The 21,120-nt window shown below is 47.2% G+C and overlaps 1 pseudogene; it reads right to left on the minus strand.

Annotated features, from left to right (window-relative positions):
* Positions 1–3,250: 3,250 nt before the first annotated feature.
* Positions 3,251–21,120, minus strand: part of LOC115476723 — a 31,888-nt pseudogene continuing 14,018 nt past the window's right edge.

Raw genomic sequence — 21,120 nt, forward strand, 5'->3', positions numbered from 1 at the left:
ACTAAAGAAACATAAACAGTTGCCTTGGTTGCCAGAATCTGGTAGGGGAGGGGTCAAAACAGCTAGTAGGGCTGGCCTTATGACTAAGCAAACCTAGGAAGTCACCTAGGTCTCTGGAATTTTTTTTTTGGGGGGGGGGGGGGGCAGAATAATAGCCAGTAGAACTGGCTGGGTGAACCAACATCTGCACTACCCAACCTGCAAAGGACTCAAATACAAATCAACTTATTACGCATCCAGCTTCTCCTACATAAGCACACAACCGTGGAACGCATTACCAAAAGCCTTGAAAACGACGTACAACCACCTAAACTTCCAGGAAAACACTAAAAACTAACCTGTTTAAAAAGACATACTCTACCGATCCAACATAAATGCCTGATCTCTGCAACACAACAAAACTAAAGAACGTAATGGACATAACACAACTCTTCCATTGTACGATTCCCCAATGTCGCTGTACCACATGAACTTTATCTTACCACAACATGACTTTATATTTGTTTACATCGGAATCTGCAAACGTCTCTCCGGTACTGTGTAAGCCACATTGAGCCTACAAATAGGTGAGGAAACGTGGGATACAAATGTAACAAATAAATAAAAACATGGCTGCCAGTACAGCTGGCTTCATCATTAGGCAAATTAGGTGGTTGTCGGAGGCAGCTGCAGGGGGGAGGTGGCAAAGAGCAGCTGTAATCAAAGCAAAACACTGTTCCTCCCCCAGATATTTCAAACCATTTAACCGACCAGGAACGACTCTTGGCCAGTTAAACAGCGCTTAACTAGCTATCTGGCAATATTCAACGGGAGAAAGCCGGTAAGCTCCCACTGAATATCGCCAGTTAGTGTTTAGCAGATAACCAGGTAAATCGCATGATAGAACTAGCTATCCGCTAATATTCGGTGTGTCGCCAACTATGTTTGGTGGCCAAATTAGGCCACTTAAATAGCCGGTTTAAACTTCATCAGCCAGCGCTGAATATTGGCTTGAGTGGCTAAGTTTAAAATGGCCAAAAGTCAGATATTCAATGCCGGTCACCGGAAATAGAACAGCATTGAAGATTCAGGCTGACCGTTGACCATGGGAGTTAGCCGGGCTTCTTCCCATGATCTGAATATCGGGCCCTGTATTCTTTCTAATAACAGCCCACCTCTAATTATGGTCCACCCCCACTTCAGCACTGAAAAAACCCTGTAAATTTCATCTTAAAGCCAAATTTAGGTTCCTCTAATAGTAGCCCACCCCTTGGCATTCTCAGTAACGGACGTTGCTCTTCTCCATGGTCCACCCGCCTCCCCCCAAGGCTGGTGCGGGGCCTTGAGCGTGCACTGGGCCAGAACCATAACTAGGTAAGAAGAGAGATCTGGTCACCGCAGGGGAGTGGCAGGTAGAGGAAAACAATGCCGGTTACTGCAGGGGGCAGGATGGAGGAGAGAAATGGTCATCGTGGGTAGAGGAGAGAAGTTGTACCTCCATTAATAACCCACCCTAGATTCCAGAAAGCTCATTAATAAACACCCAGGCCAATATTAGAAATAATGAGGGCTTTTCCAAGGCCCTGAACGTGGGCCGGGTGGGACGGATAGAGTGAGGGACAAAGAGCAGAATGAGGCCAGAATGTGCATTTAAGGATACGGGAATGAGCTAAACTACAGGACTCCAGGAATTATTAGTAAATGCAAGAGAAAAAGTAAAACACAAGCCACTAAAAAGCCCCTCAGACCATTCCCCACAGATCCTTGGATCAGTGGCGTAGGAAGGGGGGGGGCGGGAGGGGCGGTCCACCCCGGGTGCATGCGCTCAGGGGGTGCCGGCCCCGCTGGTTCCCTGCTCCCTCTGCCCCGGCCGGAACAGGTTACTTCCTGTTCTAGGGCAGAGAGAGCAGGGAACCAGCGGGGCCGACGCAGCTCCGATTGACGTGCACGCAGGGCGGATCAGCCCTCCCGCAGGTAAGAATGCGCTCCAGGGGGGGGGGTTGCGCTCCGGGGGGGTTTCGCTCCGGAGGGGGGTCACACCGTGTTGCACCCGGGGGGGGAGGGGGGGTGCGCAGCGGCGACACGCCCCGGGTGTCATTAGCCCTCACTACGGCACTGCCTTGGATGCAGCACTTGTAAAGAAACTTCAGACTGCCCAAAACACAGCAGCAAGACTAATCTTTGGTAAATCCAAATTTGAAAGTTCCAAGCCCCTTCGAGAGAAATTGCGCTGGCTCCCAATACAGGAACGAATTAACTTCAAAATCTGCACCCTAGTCCACAAAATTCTTTATGGAGAAGCCCCAGGATACATGAACACCCTAATCAATCTTCCAGCCAGGAATACATCAAGCACGTCTCATTCATTCCTAAATCCCCATTATCTTACCTGTAACGGCCTCAAATATAAATCCACTTATGTTTCGTCCTTTTCCTTTATCAGCACCCAATTATGGAATGCACTGCCAAAAGCTGTCAAAACTACTCAAAACCATCTCAACTTAAGGCAATTACTCAAGACCAGCCTATTCCGGAAGGCCTACCCCCAGGCTCCAACATAAAACCCAAAGTCCTTCAAAACAGCATATAAATGGACCATTTTGGACTCTCTTACCTTTACCCTTTTTCCCTTTATACCCTGTTCTTTCTATCCACTCTGACCACCACAATCTATTGTGTTTGTATAACTACTGGACTGGCGATAGCCTTTTCGGTCTATTGTAAGCCACATTGAGCCTGCAAACATGTGGGAAAATGTGGGGTATAAATGTGATAAATAACAATAATAACAAGTGAATAGGGGTTAGGAGTTAAAAGCAGCCTCATAAAGGTGGGCTTTTACCCTAGATTTGAAGACGGCCAGAGATGGAGCTTGACGTCCTGGCCCAGGAAGTCTATTCCAGGCGTATGATGAAGCAAGATAAAAGGAACGGAGTCTGGAGTTAGCAGCGGAGGAGTAGGTTACAGATAAGAGCGATTTACCCAGTGAATGGCGTTCCCAGAGTGTAGGGAGAGATAAGAGTGGAGAGGTACTGAGGAGCTGCAGAGTGAAGGCACTTGTAAGTCAGTAAGAGGAGTTTGATCTGTGTCTAATAGTAAACATTTGGTAACTAAACTTAAAGGAGGGGACACTTAACACTTGTAATATAGGATATCCTCAAAGCTAAATAGGCATCAGCGTGTGCTTAAAAAAACACTCTACAACTGGATGAAGCTCACAAGAGAATCCCAGAAATCAGTGTAAAATGGTCCTTTTCTCTATTCTGTTCTGTATTTCTGATCTTTAATCTGCTGTAGGAAGGCGGCACCAAGGAAAGGCTCAGTTGGCACGAGCCGTTCTGTTTCCCGCGATGTCGTCTGTTCTTCAGTTTCGCTCTTCAGCGCTGGCGCTGGTTCTGGGTACAAGTTTCAGAACAATGGGCTTCGTGGGCTGCAGGAATCCCTTCGGGTCAAGTTCCAGAGGGATCTAAGGAAAAGCAGAATGGATTAATAACATTTATTTTTAATAGTTTAATAATAATGTGGGAATGGAACCCGATAAATACATTATGACTATGATTTAACACTTACTGTATCGCCTTTCCTGCAAACATAACAAGACACTTTATATACTAAGTAAACAAGAAAGAAGGAAAGGGCAATCGGTGTACCAGATAGGAAAGAGGAAAAGAAAAAAAATGGACAGTTATTATTCAATAGGATATTAATAAGTGAGTCTATCAAAACTAAGTCAAGCTAAACTTTGTCTTTAAAACAAAGAAATAAAATGCAGAGAACGGAGTGCGGAGTACAGAGCACTGGGCAGCCGCTCCGGGGACCCCATCTGGTCAGCTGTGATCACACAGAAGGCCTCAGTAAAAAGAAAAGTTCGTAACAATGGTTCTCAACGTAAGGATGAAGAAAAAGTATTCTACAAGAGGGGAGCTGTGCAAAGGAAAGCTTTCTGGTGAGGGCTTTCAAGCTGCACAGGGGAGACTGGAAGGAGTGGCCTAGTGGTTAGAGCACCGGCCTTGCAATCCAGAGGTGGCTGGTTCAAATCCCACTGCTGCTCCTTGTGATCTTAGGCAAGTCACTTAACCCTTAGATTGTGAGCCCTTCTGGGACAGAGAAATATCCAGAGTACCTGAATGTAACTCACCTTGAGCTACTACTGAAAAAGGTGTGAGCAAAATATAAATAAATAAATATATGGAATGTTGCTACTATTTGAGATTCTAGATGGAATGTTGCTAGTGGAGGAGTGGCCCAGCGGTTAGAGCATTGGTCTTGCAATCCAGAGGTGGAGGGTTCAAATCCCACTGCTGCACCTTGTGACCTTGGGCAAGTCACTTAACCCTCCATTGCCTCAGGTACAAACTTAGATTGTGAGCCCTCCTGGGACAGAGAAATATCCAGTGTACCTGAATGTAACTCACCTTGAGCTACTACTGAAAAAGGTGTGAGCAAAATCTAAATAAATAAATATATGGAATGTTGCTACTATTTGAGATTCTAGATGGAATGCTGCTAGTGGACGAGGAGTGGTCAGAGCATTGGTCTTGTAATCCAGAGGTGGTCGGTTCAAATCCCACTGCTGCTCCTTGTGATCTTGGGCAAGTCACTTAACCCTCCATTGCCTCAGGTACAAACTTAGATTGTGAGCCCAGAGAAATATCCAGTGCACCAGAATGTAACTCTCACCTTGAGCTAAATAAATAAAGATTCTAGAATTCTAAAGCATAACAAGATTCCATGCAGAATTTCGAAGTGTAGCAACATTCCATGTAGAACCCCAAAGAGTAACAAGATTCCTTGGGGTGGAGGAGTGGCCTAGTGCTTAGAGCACCAGTCTTGCAATCCAGAGGTGACCAGTTCAAATCCCACCGCTGCTCCTTGTGATCTTGGGCAAGTCACTTAACCCTCCATTGCCTCAGGTACAAACTTAGATTGTGAGCCCTCCTGGGACAGAGAAATATCCAGTGTACCTGAATGTAACTCACCTTGAGCTACTACTGAAAAAGGTGTGAGCAAAATCTAAATAAATAAATAAGGGAGCATAAGGCCCTAGCAAGAGTGTACAGTGGTGGTTCCCCTGGTGTGCCACAGTGACTCTCAGGGGTGCCGTGGTGCATCGCACCCTACTTTTCCCCTCCCACAGGTCTGGCATCTGCCACTTCCAGCTTCTTCCCCTGCTGCAGTGCTTGCAGCTTATATTTTTGGGCCTTCCGCGATTCACACAGGCACTGTGGGGGACTTCCCTCTGCCACGTCTGACCCTCACAACAGGAAGTTGTGTCAGAGAGGACCGAACGTGGCAGACTGGGAAGGCCCCGGAGTGCTTGTGTGAATCGCAGATGGCCTGAAAATGCAAGCTGGAAAAGAGAAGAAAGTGGCAGCGATCCTGGATCTGCAGGAAGGAAGGTAGTGAGTGATGCTGGATTTGGGGGCTGCAGAGAAAGGGAGATCTATGTGGCGGGGGTGTCTGTGGAGACCCATGTGGCCAGGGGGGAGCTGCTGCGAACTGAAAACGTTTGGGAACCCCTGGTACAGTGGCGTAGCAAGGGCGGGGCGGTGGGGGCGGTCCGCCCCAGGTGCACGCTGCTGGAGGGGTGCAGAGAGCAGCCGCACGCCTGTCGGCTCCACTGGTTCCCTGCTCCCTCTGCCCCGGAACAGGGGGGGGGGGGTCGTGCTGCACCCTGTGGGGACGGACGCCGCTACACCTGGGGGGGGGGTGCGCAGCGGCAATCTGCCGCGGGTGGCAGCTGACATAGGAACGCCACTGCCCTGGTGTAGGGGAAGACTTTCACAGATAAATAAATATTTTTCAGCACTGGATTAGCATGTGCCGATGGGTACAGTACTGTGGAATGCCTCAGTGTGTCCCGTGGCAGTGCTTTTTGCCACGTGGTAGGCATGCGCCTTAGTAAAAGGGCCCCTAAATGATTAGCACAGCAATGCCCCACTCTCTGCCCCCAGATATGCTGCCTAAAAAAAATGCAAAATAGTTTTAGCGCACAGTCAGCGCACGCACATTTGCCATTTTCCACAGGGTACAGAAGCGCATCCTGCAGTACGCCATTTTATTCTGCATTAACGTCGAGCGTAACTTAGTAAAAAAAGGCCTCTCTGTAAGCAAGCTGGGTTCCAAACCTGTCACAATAATGAGGCTGTCATCACCACCTTGTTGAGTGAATTACATTTTGCCATTGACAATACAAAAATGGCTTTAGTTATCTCTTTAGATCAGTTGGCGACATTTGAGGTCAGTGACCATAAATAAACTGTTACTGGACAGACAGAAGGAAATTAGGGGGAGGGTTTTTTACTAAGTCTCAGTAGTGTTTTGAGTACACGCTAAGTGCTAGAGACATCCGTATATTCCTATGAGCATCTCTAGCGTTTAGCGTGCACCAGGGGCGTAGCCAGACCTCGGTAGGATGGGGTCCAGAGCCTGAGGTGGAGGGGCACAGTTTAACCCACCGCTGACCCTCCCCCGCCACTTTCGACGCCCCACTCCTGCCGCCGAACCTCCCTCGTCGTTGCTACCGCTGCCAGGTACCTTTGCTGGTGGGGGGTCCCCAACCCCTGCCAGCAAAGGTACCTGGCGGCGGCGGAGGGTCGGCGGGAGGGGGGCTCGAAAGTAGAGGGGGCCAGGGCTAAATCTGTGGGGGCCCATGCCCCCATGGCCCCACCTAGCTACGCCCCTGGCGTGCGCTAAAAACGCTACTGCAGCTTAGTAAAAGACCTCCTGGATCCCCTCTTTTCTAAAGAACCATACTTTTAGGTCGCGATTCAGTGAATGTGACCCAAAGTTAGGTGCCAGGAAGATCCGTGAAGAGCGTCCTTTATCGAATACTAGCTTAGCACAGATTTTGGACTAGATTCTATCTATGGCGCCTGAAAAATTGGTGCCGAAATATGCCTGACTTAGGCACGGACTGGGTGTATTTTATAATAATGTCCATAGATTTTAGATATGCTCAAGACCCTCACATTTCGTGCCCACAGTGACGATCCTAGGTCGGCTGCCACTCGGGGCGGATCGCCGATGTGCACCCCCCCCCCCCCCGTGCAGCATGAACCCCCTTATGCAATGACACCCCCCCCCCCCCCCCCGGTGCAATGACACCCCCTGGCGCATCACCCCCCCCCCCCCCGGGTGCGTTTTTAGCTGCTGGGGAGCAGCCGCGCAGCTCGGCTCTGCTGGCTCCCTGCTCCCTCTGCCCCGGAACAGGAAGTAACCTGTTCCGGGGCAGAGGGAGCAGGGAAACAACGGAGCCGACAGGCACGCGGCTGCTCTCTGCACCCCCCCCCCCCCAGCAGCGTGCACCCGGGGCGGACCACCCCCACCGCCCTGCCCTTGGTACACCGCTGTGTGCCCATACCCCCTTTTCAACTATACGACAGAATTTATGCACATCATGTCACAGAATACGCTTAGACAATTGTGCGTGTAAATTCTAATTACTGCCAATTAGTGTCAGTTGCTTGTTAACTGGCAATTATCGGTGCTGACTGGCTTGCTAACTCATTAACCTGCCACGTAAATCTGGAATACGAGCAGATTTGCATGTGCAACTTAAGTCAGGCTATATAGAACCCGGGGTTTGCGCCTAACTTTGGACGACAGCATTTATTTATTTTTTTTACAGTAAGTTTTTATTGAATTCTGAAATATGAAAAACAGCTCACTGTGCATAATCATAACTGTACATCATAAAGCCCACAAAGAACCTCCAAACTCCCCCCCCCCCCCAACCCTACCTCTACCCCAGGGATGACAGCATTTATGCCCGCCAAAGCCTGGTGTAAATGCTTGCAACCAATTTATGGACTTTTCCTCCAGGAACTCATCCAAACTTTTTTTATGCCAGATACACTAACCGCCATTACCACATCCTCCGGCAAAGAGTTCCAGAGCTTAACTAGTCTTTGAGTGAAAAAATATTTCCTTCTATTTGTTTTAAAAGTATTCCCATGCAATTTCATTGAGTGTCCCCTAGTTTTTGTGCTTTTGGAACGTGTAAAAAATCGATTTATTTCTACTCGTTCTACACCACTCAGGATTTTGTAGACAATCATATCTCCCCTTGTCCGTCTCTTTTCCAAGCTGGAGAACCCTAACCTCTTTAGCCTTTCCTCATACGAGAGCAGTTCCATCCCCTTTATCATTCTGGTCTTTGAACATTTTCTAATTCTGCTATGTCTTTTTTTTTGAGATACGGTGATGGCCACGTGCTAATTGGAAAATGGCCATTAAAGAAGCATATGGAAATGCAGCCATTTTACTGTCGCGCTAAAAGTGCCTGCAATGAATGGAAAACCCACGAGCTGACAACAGCACCGGCCACGTCTTAGCGTGGCTTTTGGTAAAAGGGTCCCTTAGTGCAGCTACATTACCGCATGCTAACTGGTTAGCATAGGAGTCTGTGAGAACCTTACCATCTACAAAACGGGTAGAGGTTAAGTGCACGCACACTAACTTCTTTAAATGGTAACGGTAACATTAGCACATGGCCATTTGTACAAAAAATAGAAGAAGCCGTTTTTGCAGCCGTTGTAAACACGGCCTTAGCGCGCGGGAAAACCTGTGCAAGGGTTACCGCAGCTTAGTAAAAGGACTCCAGAGTTTGGTATCTAACCTGCGTGTCTTTGGTGGGTTGGAAGGAGAAGTTTTGCAACAGGACCATCATGGCTGCTTTCATGATGAGAAGGGCGAATCTCATTCCAATGCAGTTTCTGGGTCCAGCTCCGAAGGGGAGGAAAATGTAAGGGTCCGTGGATTCTCTGTTCTCTTTACTGAACCTAGAAAGCCACATAAGCAAGGAGAGAACTTACCAAAAAAATCAGGAACGGCTTCCTTGCAGAAGACATGACATTTTATTTTCTATCCAGCGTATTCTGGCTTTTCTGTGCAGATTTGAATGTCATTACAATATGGTGGTTATTTTGGAAGCTTTATTCATGTTTTGGATGTATGAAAACTGGCACTTTTGATATCCATATTGCATGGACATCCAAACCCTGATTTTATAAAGCCAGGATATTTATTTATTTTATTTAGTGCATTTTTACCCCACCTTTTCCCACAGGATGCAGGCTCCAAGTGGCTTACATTAGACTGGAAAGGCGACCGTCAGACCAGCGGAATACAAATACAATATGTAAACAAATAAGGACCAGTGGCATACCTAGCTTGCTTGCCATGCTGGGCAGGTCGCCCCCCCCCCCCGAGACACATCACCCCCACCTCCGAAATGCATCGATCCCCCCCCCCAACTTCTACATGGAATGTTGCTAGTGGAATAGCAACATTCCATGTAGAATCTGAAATAGTAGCAACAGTGGAGGAGTGGCCTAGTGGTTAGAGTGGTGGACTTTGGTCCTGGGGAACTGAGGAATTGAGTTTGATTCCCACTTCAGGCACAGGCAGCTCCTTGTGACTCTGGGCAAGTCACTTAACCCTCAATTGCCCCATGTAAGCCGCATTGAGCCTGCCATGAGTGGGAAAGCGCAGGGTACAAATGTAACAAAAATAAAATAGATACTATTGGAGATTCTACATGGAATGTTGCTACTACTGGAGATTCTACATGGAATGTTGCTAACATTCCATGTAGAAGGCTGCGCAGGATTCTGTTTCTGTGAGTCTGACGTCCTGCAGGACGTCAGACTCACAGAAGCAGAAGCCTGCGCGGCCACATTGGTGATCTGCAACGGCCGACTTCTGCATGGAATGTTGTTGGGGAATACCAACATTCCATGTAGAATCTCAAATAGTAGCAACAGTGGAGGAGTGGCCTAGTGGTTAGGGTGGTGGACTTTGGTCCTGGGGAACTGAGGAACTGAGTTCGATTCCCACTTCAGGCACAGGCAGCTCCTTGTGACTCTGGGCAAGTCACTTAACCCTCCATTGCCCCATGTAAGCCGCATTGAGCCTGCCATGAGTGGGAAAGCGTGGGGTACAAATGTAACAAAAAAAAAATACAATATGTAAACAAATAAGGACCAGTGGCATACCTAGCTTGCTTGCCATGCTGGGCAGGTCGCCCCCCCCCCCCCCGAGACACATCACCCCCACTTCCGAAATGCATCACCCCCCCCCCCCCCCCGAAGAATATCACCACTACCACCACCCTTCCTCCTAGCAAGGGGTTGCATAGAGCAGTCATGTGCTGTCGGCTCTGCTTGTCCCCTGCCCCAGAACAGGAAGTAATGTCAGAGGGGGCAGGGGCCTAGAGGAGCCGACGGCCATGTAACTGCTCTCTGCACCCCCTTGATGCCTGCACCTGGGGCAGACCGCCCCCGACCGCTGGGGCCCTTGGTACGCTACTGATATGTACATCTATGCTGTATGTTCATATGACAAGGGGGTGTGGTCCGGGTATATTTTGGGTGGGACTACGGAGGGGCTCCAACTGCAGAAGAGGAAGAGACTTCCATGTCAAAAATGATGGACAGCGAAGATGACTCAAAAATCAGTGGACAATGTTCCAGATGATTAAAACTGTTTATTAAAGGGTAAACAAGACGACACAGCTGTGTTTCGGCCAGGGGCGTAGCCAGAGAGCAGATTTTGGGTGGGCCTAGGCAAGAATTGAGTGGGCACCAAGTGTTCTCCCCCCCACCCAAAAAAAAATTATCTCAGCTGGTGGGAAAACGCTTCTTTCCACCTTGGCACCAAGCATGCACTGAAAACTGAGTATGCGCAGGTGCCAGTGTTGTGGAGAGTAACATTTTCGTTACCATCAGGGGGGAAATCTTCAGCTGACGGAGCTTGGGATTCCCACCAGTTACCACTGAACATGTGCTACTGTTGGTTGGGCCTGAGCCATAAATGGGTGGGCCCTGTCCCACCCAAGCCCACCTGTGGCTACGCCACTGGTTTCGGCTGACTAGGCCTGCATCAGGAGTCTCTTGTACTGAATAAAATCATCCACTTGAAATATCTGTCGTCATTGTTAATGAGTAAAAACAACAAGTCATGCTCTCTGTGTGCCAAAGTATGAACAAAAGGCTTTCGCCAACAGTTAAAAATCTCGAGGCTAGGCCCCTGGGCCCTCAGGCACCGCCTGGTTGCCCGAATGTTCAGTTCACCCCTGACTGTAATCTTCAAGAGCTGGGGTCCTAGCCAGTCAGGGAATGACCAGTTAGCAGAGATATTCAGATCAGAGGAGTTTCACCAGGCAGGACTTACTCCTGCCTGATTAAACCCTTTTGAATATTAACCCCTTAGTTGAATTTATTTATTATATTTGTATCCCGCACTTTCCCACTAAAAGCAGGCTCAATGCGGCTTACATAGTAATAGGTAACACAGAATTTTGTTATGTAAAGTAGGAAATTAACCACCTTATAATCGAAAGAGAAAAACGCCTAGATTTCGACCCAAATCGGGAGATAGACGTTTATCTCACAAAAACGAATAAATCGGTATAATGGAAAGGCGATTTTGGACGTTTTCAACTGCACTCCATCGCGGAAGCGTACAAAGTTGATGGGGCGTGTCGGAAGCATGGCGAAGGTGGAACTGGGGCGTGGTTATCGGCCGAGGAGAGATGGGCGCCTTTCGCCGATAATGGAAAAAAAGTATGCGTTTGTAGCAAGAATTTAGGGCACTTTTCCTGGACCCTGTTTTTTCACGAATAAGGCCCCAAAAAGTGCCCTAAATGACCAGATTACCCCCAGAGAGAATCAGGGATGACCTCCCCTGACTCCCCCAGTGGTCACTAACCCCCTCCCACCACAAAACATGATGTTTCACAACTTTTTATTTTCACCCTCAAATGTCATACCCACCTCCCTAGCAGCAGTATGCAGGTCCCTGGAGCAGTTGTTAGGGGGTGCAGTGGACTTCAGGCAGGTGGACCCAGGCCCATCACCCCATACCTGTTACAATTATGCTGCTTAATGCTTATTAGTCGTCCAACCCCCCAAACCCACTGTACCCACATGTAGGTGCCCCCCTTCACCCCTTAGGGCTATAATAATGGTGTAGACTTGTGGGCAGTGGGTTTTGAGGGGGATTTGGGGGGCTCAACACACAAGGGAAGGGTGCTATGCACCTGGGAGCTCTTTTACCTTTTTTTTGTTTTTGTAAAAGTACCCCCTAGGGTGCCCGGTTGGTGTCCTGGCATGTGAGGGGGACCAGTGCACTACGACTCCTGGCCCCTCCCACGAACAAATGCCTTGGATTTATTCGTTTTTGAGCTGGGCACTTTCATTTTCCATTATCACTGAAAAACAAAAACGCCCAGCTCACAAATTGTCGAATAAAACATGGACGTCTATTTTTTTCGAAAATACGGTTCGGTCCGCCCCTTCACGGACCCGTTCTCGGAGATAAACGCCCATGGAGATAGACGTTTTCGTTCAATTATGCCCCTCTAAGTATAACATAATAAAAGGATGGATGGGTAGGTAGGTAGAGACAGGTGATAGAGAGAGGAGGGTAAGGTGGGAGATAGATTCTGGGTCAATGTCGTTATTCTAACGTATTCATTACATTCCAGGTATAACAAAAGTGTTCACACATTAGTGTTGAAATCCCTATTTTATTAATGCGGTAAAACCACCTCTGTTTTGGTTTTCACAATTATTTCAACCAAACACTTTTTAAGCAAGTTGCTCTTTCCTCATGGCGTACCTTTCAGGTCTGAATTCCTCTGGCTCCGGCCAGTACTCTGGGTCCCGATGCATTACAAAAGTTGGGATCATTACTGGGGTCCCCCCTGGAATGGTTAATCCGTTGATCTCAACTGTTTTCTTACAGACTCGTTCTAGTCGTCCTGCTGGGGGATACAGTCTAAGGGATTCGTTAATCACCATCTCAAGATACTCCATCTGCATCAAAGCCTCATAGGTAGGTGTGGCCTAGAGGAGAAATAGGGGAGAAGTCAGACAATCATTTTTTTTTGCTTCTTGTGAAAAGGGGCTGTGATGCCTCAATCTTCCGAAAAAAAAAAAAACAACCAGTAGAACACTGGAGGCCTCTTATCCACATCTAGGGCTTTTATTGAGGGGGGTACTTGGGGGTACTGAGTACCGGCACCTTTTCTGTCGTCTGCTAAAATTGACTCATGGACCCCAAGTTTTAATGAAAGAGCAGAGGCTCTACACACCAATTCTGCCTTGTCATAGATTCTGTGACCGGTTGCAGGGGGCCTGGCTATTGTGGGATGGGTCCCTCAGTGATTACTCCACCCCTGAAGAGTGGCCTAGCATTTGAGTACTGGCACCTTTTTTACTAGGAAATACGCACTGTACCACATCACTCTATAAAATGCTTTTGAAGCAGCTGACTCTGTATCTCAACTCAGTGTATGCTGCTGTGCAGGACACCCCAGTACGATGCTGTGTCTAGTTCAAGGGGATACAGATCTTATGCATATTGTTTAAACTATTTCTTATTTAATTTGTTGTGTTTTTTTTATACTGCCTTTCAAAAGCCACATCAAAGCAATTAACAAAAATATGTTGAACTACTACTGAACATAAGACATGCTGTATGAATTCAAAAATCAAATAAAGCATGGCTGTTTAATGCAATGATTTTGGGATATACCTAAACTATACATTGCTTTGATTTTATTCTTTAGGTACTGATTGTCTTATTATGTCTGTTGCAGTGGCGTAGCAAAGACGAGGCGGTGGGGGCGGTCCGCCCCGGGTGTACCCTGCTGGAGGATGCAGAGAGCAGCCGCGCGCCTGTCGGCTCCACTTGCTCCATGCTCCCTCTGCCCTCTGGGGCAGAGGAAGCAGGGACCCAATGGAGCTGACAGGCGCACAGCTGCTCACCCTCCAGCAGCCAAGAATGCACCCGGGGGGGGGGGGGCTTGATGCGCTGGGGAGGGGGGTGTCATTGCACCGGGGGGGGGGGGCTTGATGTGCCGGGGAGGGGGGTGTCATTGCACCGGGGGGGGGGGGGGTGTCGTGCTGCACCCTGGGGGTACGGACGCCGCTGCACTCGGGGGGGGGGGGGGTTGCAGCGGCAATCTGCCCCGGGTGGCAGCCGACCTAGGATTGCCACTGGTCTGTTGTGAAGTAGTTCAGAGCCTCAGTGGGAAAGGCAGTATCTATAGGGCTCTTCTATCAAAATACACAAAAATTTGCAGTTATCATGGCTCAACGAGGGCCGTAGCCAGACCTCGCGGTAGGAGGGGGCCAGAGCTCGAGGTGGGAGGGTACATTTTGGTCTTCCACCCCACTACCCCACGCCCTCGCCGCCCTGCCACTCCCCACCCACTGCCGCAGCAATACCTTGGCGGGTGGGCACACATGCTCAGTTTCATTAAAATGAGCGTGCACAGTACTGAAAACAGGACAGGGCGCCGGGCAACGTGAGACCAGCGTGGGACAAACGCTTTAGCTGGCGGGGGTTGGGGACCCCTGCCAGCCAAGGTACTTTCCAGAGGCGGTGGGGGAGGGCAGAAGTGGCAGCGGGAGGGCGGCAGCAGGGATGCGGGCCAAAATGTCCCCCCCTCCACCTTGGGCGCTGGCCCCCCTCCCATCGAAGTCTGGCTACGCCCCTGCATGACTGAAATGCTCCACACACTGAGGTTCTAGGAAGTCATTCGCAAAAAAACACAGAAGAAACCAGTCTTTGCAAAAAAACAAGCAATGGACAAAACAGCGAAGATGACTAAAAGGTAAAAAAGTAAAGAAAAGAAAAAAGGAAAAAAGAAAATTGTGGACAAAAAAATAAATAATAAAAAATAATAAAACTAGACGACACTAATAATATAAATACTTAAAAAATATATTTATTATAAAAATACAAAACAGGGGGTGATCGAGACTCAATTACTCTCTGTTTTGTATTTTTATAATAAATATATTTCTTAAGTATTTATATTATTAGTGTCATCTAGTTTTATTATTTTTTTCCTTTTTTTTTTCTTTACTTTTTTACCTTTTAGTCATCTTCGCTGTTTTGTCCGTTTCTAGGAAGCCATTTCCATCAACTGCTCATGAAGAAACAGCCACTCACCTTGTTGGGTAGAATAGTATCTATCTCTTCGTGTAGTCTCTGCTGGACTTCTGGGTGGGTGGCCACATTATATGACAGGAAGGACAGCGAAGAACCGGTGGTTTCATACCCAGAGAGAATAAAAACAAGGCACTGTGCCAGAACCTCCGAATCACTTAGAGCTGTATCATAACGAATTATAGAAGGAAATGTTGTAGATGTAACATACATCACATCTTAGAGTGAACATATAAGTGACCAGGGAATCTTATCAATGCACTTGATTTCTTTGTCTGATTAATTAATTGCATTCTTACTCCTCCTTTAGAAGTAGAAATAACCCGTCACTGCTTTTTTTCAACAGGTGTTTAGTGCTCTATTTTCAAGCCGATAAAAACGCAGGAGGAATTTCTAAGTTGCTGACTTCAGTTTCAAGGCCACACGTGCCGTGCTGTAGGTTTTGGCTTATCTTTACAAATGCACTGATATGACAAACACGTAGCTCAATATAAAATACAAGGAAAGGGCGAGAAAGTCCTTCCACAGCAAATCAGGCAAACGCCAAACAGGGTGGAGGGATGTTCCAAGAAACAAACAGAATTCAATGTTCTTCCAAAAGGTTTATTCTCCGCATTCAGGCACAGGCAGCTCCTTGTGACTCTGGGCAAGTCACTTAACCCTCCATTGCCCCATGTAAGCCGTATTGAGCCTGCCATGACTGGGAAAGCGCAGGGTACAAATGTAACAAAAATAAAATAGATACTATTGAAGATTCTACATGGAATGTTGCTACTATTGGAGAGTCTACATGGAATGTTGCTACTATTGCAGATTCTACATGGAATGTTGCTATTCCACTAGCAACATTCCATGTAGAAGGCTGCGCAGACTTCTGTTTCTGTGAGTCTGACGTCCTGCAGGACGTCAGACTCACAGAAGCAGAAGCCTGCGCGGCCACATTGGTGATCTGCAAGGGCCGACTTCTACATGGAATGTTGCTAGTGGAATAGCAACATTCCATGTAGAATCTCAAACAGTAGCAACAGTGGAGGAGTGGCCTAGTGGTTAGGGTGGTGGACTTTGGTCCTGGGGAACTGAGGAACTGAGTTCGATCCCCACTTCAGGCACAGGCAGCTCCTTGTGACTCTGGGCAAGTCACTTAACCCTCCATTGCCCCATGTAAGCCGCATTGAGCCTGCCATGAGTGGGAAAGCGCAGGGTACAAATGTAACAAAAATAAAATAGATACTATTGGAGATTCTACATGGAATGTTGCTACTATTGGAGATTCTACATGGAATGTTGCTATTCCACTAGCAACATTCCATGTAGAAGGCTGCGCAGGCTTCTGTTTCTGTGAGTCTGACGTCCTGCAAGGGCCGACTTCTACATGGAATGTTGCTAGTGGAATAGCAACATTCCATGTAGAATCTCAACTAGTAGCAACAGTGGAGGAGTGGCCTAGTGGTTAGGGTGGTGGACTTTGGTCCTGAGGAACTGAGTTTGATTCCCACTTCAGGCACAGGCAGCTCCTTGTGACTCTGGGCAAGTCATTTAACCCTCCAGTGCCCCATGTAAGCTGCATTGAGCCTGCCATGAGTGGGAAAGCGTGGGATACAAATGTAAAAAAAAAAGTAACCCCTGTCACCTGGACCCACATAGCTCCATAGGACCTGCATTATTGCTTCAATGCAGGGTGTTGAAAGTTTTTTTTTTTTTTTTGAAAAAAGGGATAGAGGTGTCTTATAAGTTCTTTTTCTTTGTGTTATAAAAAGGCGCCAGGTATCACAATCTACCAAGACTTAACTCTTCTTTCAGGATCAGCGCAAGTAATAGAACTTTGTAATCAAGTGTCTGAATGGGTTTTCGGACTATAACCTGCTCTTACTGGCAATGTGCAATGCAATAAAAAAACAAAAAGCGGGGAGGAGAATCCTCACGCAGAACGATAACAATAAAAACAAAAACAGTGAGGACAAATGTGGAGGAAATCCAAGGAACTTTATTGGTAATCAACTAATGACCCAACATGGTCATGTTTCGGCATCAAAGCCTGCATCAGGGGTCAAACAAATCTTCTGTGTATTGCCGTCGAGGCGCTTAATAGCTGATTTCACAATTCCTGCATTTTAAGGAAGTCTGACGATCACATTTTCTTCTGGTTTTCAATCGAGAGACAACCGTAGAGGATTTGTTTGACCCCTGATGCAGGCTTTGATGCCGAAACACGGCCGTGTCGGGTCGTGAGTTGATCACCAATAAAGTTCCTTGGATTTCCCTCCACATTTCTCCTCGCTTTTTTGTTTTTTAATGTACAATGCAATATCATTCACTTATTTTTATTTTTGTTAACAAGCTACCCCTGAGCACCTCTGGAAAGCAGGAAGACCCTCCCTGTATAAAGGTATTTAGGAAAATAAATGAAATTGCATTACTTTTATATCCATGAAGGTTGTCACCAGGTTCAGGGCTCTGAGAGTCAATCATCAGCTGTAGGAAATCCACTCGATCCTGAAAACAGAAGGAATGCTCTTAACCTGTTTTGGTTCTCATACTCCTTTAATTGATCAATGAATTTAATTTTCGCCCTCGTGGAAACCGGAAATTTCATCAGACGAGGGCGAGACACAGGGAGGGAAGGCCAGAAGAGACACGATCTGCGACTGCTGCTTTGAATGAAGGGGGCCCGGAGCTGTGGAGGCAGGCAGGTGAGACCGCAGACTGCAGCGGCGGGAAGAGCGGTGGGGGGCGGCAGGGGGAGCGACGGGGGGGCAGCAGCGGCGGGAGGGGGGGGGACAGAGACGGGGCAGTGGGGGGGGGGGGCGGATGTAGGGCGGCCTTGCCCCGGGTCCGGCCTAGTCTCTCAGCGGCCCTGGGGTGGCGGGGGCAGTGTGGCGGCGGGCGGCTGTGGGGCAGCAGACAAAAATGTGCCCCCCCATCTCAGGTTCTGACCTCTTTCCACCGTGAGGTCTGGCTACGCCCCGATTGAGACTGAACAGACCTGGTAGTGGAGCTGCCAATAGCTCTCAGGTAAGGAGAGGCAGGTTGTGTCCTGTGTGTTCACTGTGTGGTTCTCATTTCTGTTGCACCCAGAAGGTATCTCAGACTCACCGTGCGACCTTCCTGCATTCGCTTGGCTCTGATGCTAGTGACAGCATTCAGGAAGAAACGCATCACGTCCTTTGGTAAAAAGTTCACATTTAGTTTCTTCAGGACAGGAATGAGAAATGGAAAGAGCACTGGGAAGGAAGAGGAAAGAAAAACTCAGTGGACCATGATTGGAACTAAGATCGAGCCAGAAAGTGAGAGACTCAGCAGTTAGGACCTGCTTAAATGCACTTGCAGGTTCATTTTGATTCTTTTGTGCATATGAAAATAGGTGCATTTAGGTATTTTAATGCGTCCAGGTGTCATGTTTCTAGCAAAGAAGTTATTTTCCTGTTATTTTAAATGGAAATAATCGTAGGAATACCTGAAATAATGATTAATGGACTGAAGAAGCGGAATTTGAGCAACTTCTTGCTGTTGGTGACAAACGGGTCATTGGGGTTGTTCATGGAGTCCACGTTGACGCTGAATGAGGTGCTGGTGACCACATCTGTGCTGTAGGCCCCGAAGATGCTGAAGAAGGAAAAGGAGGAGAAATATGATATTTCCATTTCTAGGAAGTGCCTTCAATGCTTAAAAATATAATTACAGGAATAGACTGGAAGGAATAGAATGCAAATTTCGCTGTGCTATTGTGGGACTTAGATCGATATCGCCCGATATTTAAAACCGTTTAACTGCCCGGGATTGGCTCCTGGCCAGTTAAATGGCACTTAACCGGCTGTCTGGCAATATTTAGCAGGGTACCACTGCTTTTGACTCCTAACCTCTGCTCACTTGCCCTGTCCTCTTTATTCCCCTACCCTTAATTGTTCTGTCTGTCTGCCTGTCTTATCTAGATTGTAAGCTCTTTGAGCAGGGACTGTCTTTCTCATGTATGGTGTACAGCGCAGCGTATGCCTTGTAGCGCTATAGAAGTGATAAGTAGTAGTAGTAGTAGTAGTAATATAGAAGCCTGCCCTTGCAGATCAGCAACGCGGCTGCACAGGCTTCTGTTTCTGTGAGTCTGACATCCAGACTCACAGAAGCAGAAGCCTGCGCGGCTGCGTTGCTGATCTGCAAGGGCAGGCTTCTACATGGAATGTTGCTAGTGGAGGAGTAGCCTAGTGGTTAGTGCAGTGGAACATGGAATGTTGTTACTATTTGAGATTCTGGAATGTTGCTATTACTTGAGATTCTAGATGGAATGTTGCTACTATTGAGATTCTGTTACTACTATTTGAGGTTCTACATGGAATGTTGCTATTCCACTAGCAACATTCCATACTTAGATTGTGAGCTCTTTGAGCAGGGACTGTCTTTGTGTATGGTGTACAGCACTGCGTATGCCTTGTAGCGCTATAGAAATGATAAGTAGTAGTAGTAGTAATCTCCCGCTGAATATTGCCGGTTAGCGCTTAGCAGATAGCCAGCTATATCGTGCGATATAATCAGCCATCCACTAACATTCAGTACATCGCCAGCTAAGGGGTCCTTTTACTCAGGTGAACTGAAAAACTGGCCTGCGTTGGTGTAGGCGTGTGTTTTGGATGTGCGCAGGTCCATTTTCAAGCGCACCTGTAAAAAAGGCCTTTGGGGGGGGGGGGGGGCTGAAAATGGATGTGTGGCAAAATCAAAATTGGCGCATGTCTATTTGGGGCCTGAGACCTTACCGCCACCCATTGACTTAGTGATTAACCAGGCGGTAATGATCAGCAGGTGTATATTGCCGATTACCACCCAGATAGCGCCGCGCAGTAGAAAACATTGTTTTTTCCAACATGCATATCGGGGCATGCAGTAGCCGGGCAGTAATTCCAAATTGACATGCGTTAGATGTGTGTAGGTGCCTAAGCACCTCAGTGAAAGGTCCCCTAAGTCTGGCAGTCAAATTTGGCTGCTGAAATATCAGGCCTATCTTTGGCTGGTTTCAACTTAACCAGCCAACGCTGAATATCAACTTGGCCGGTTACATTGAAACTGACCAAAAAACACCCGGATATTCAATGCCGGTCACCAGAAATAGCCCAGCATTGAATATCCAGACTCAGCACTGTCGCAGAAGTCAGCCTGTCTAACTCCCATGGTCTGAATATCAGGCCCATAGTATCTATCTATTCATAATTTATCCTTTACAAAATAGTGGGCCTCTGGTTTTGAGGGACACTTGTTACTGCTAGATAGATGAACGCTCTTTCCTCAAATTTTCAGAAACAGGGGATGCCACACAAGTTATTGTCACATCTTCAAGTCTCAGTGTTTGAAGTCCCAGGAGAATAGAACCACCGCACTGCAACGAAAGATCACAATTGAGCAAAACTGTACTGCAGCCACTTGAATATAAGAGTTGCCATACTGGGTCAGACCAAGGGTCCATCTAGTCCAGTATCCTGTTTCCAACAGGGGCCAATCCAGATCACAAGTATCCGGCAGAGTTCCAAAAAGTAGCCAGATTCCATGCCACTGACCTCAAGGATAAGCAGTGGCTTTTCTCAGATTTACCTTAATATCAGTTTTTGGGCTTTTCCTCCAGGAATTTGTCCAAACCTTTTTTAAAGCCAGCTGCATTAACTACTTTTATCACTTACTGTGCCACGATGTAACCAGATCTCCTTGGGGGAATCCAAGAAGAGGAAACCGTAACTCTGCAAATGATGCTAAGCAGTCCACAAAAATCAGAACACATGTCTTCTAATACAAAATATAAAATAAAAATAAATAAGATGCATTAACTCGCTCTAAAAAAAACAACATAAAACAGACAAATACTTACAAACAACGAAACTCAAAAACGTAAGTGCCCTTTGGGACCCTAATAGGTAGGTTTTTTTGAGTTTTGTTGTTTGTAAGTGTTTGTCTTTCTTATGATTTTTAAGTTTCTTTTTAGAGTGACTTAATGCACTTTAATTATTTTTATTTTACATTACTTTTGCTGCTTGCAGGCGCTGTCATTATGTTGTTTTGAATTACTATCCACTAATAGCAGTCAGTCTCCTTTTGGGACCCTAATAGATACGTGTCCCTTTCAAAGACTTTTATATGTATTAGTAGATATGAGGAAGTACTTTATCTTAGCTTTAAGAGTTATGAATGTCTCTCTTCATATGG

Source organism: Microcaecilia unicolor, chromosome 8 (genome assembly GCF_901765095.1).
Source record: "Microcaecilia unicolor chromosome 8, aMicUni1.1, whole genome shotgun sequence".
Taxonomy (NCBI): domain Eukaryota; kingdom Metazoa; phylum Chordata; class Amphibia; order Gymnophiona; family Siphonopidae; genus Microcaecilia; species Microcaecilia unicolor.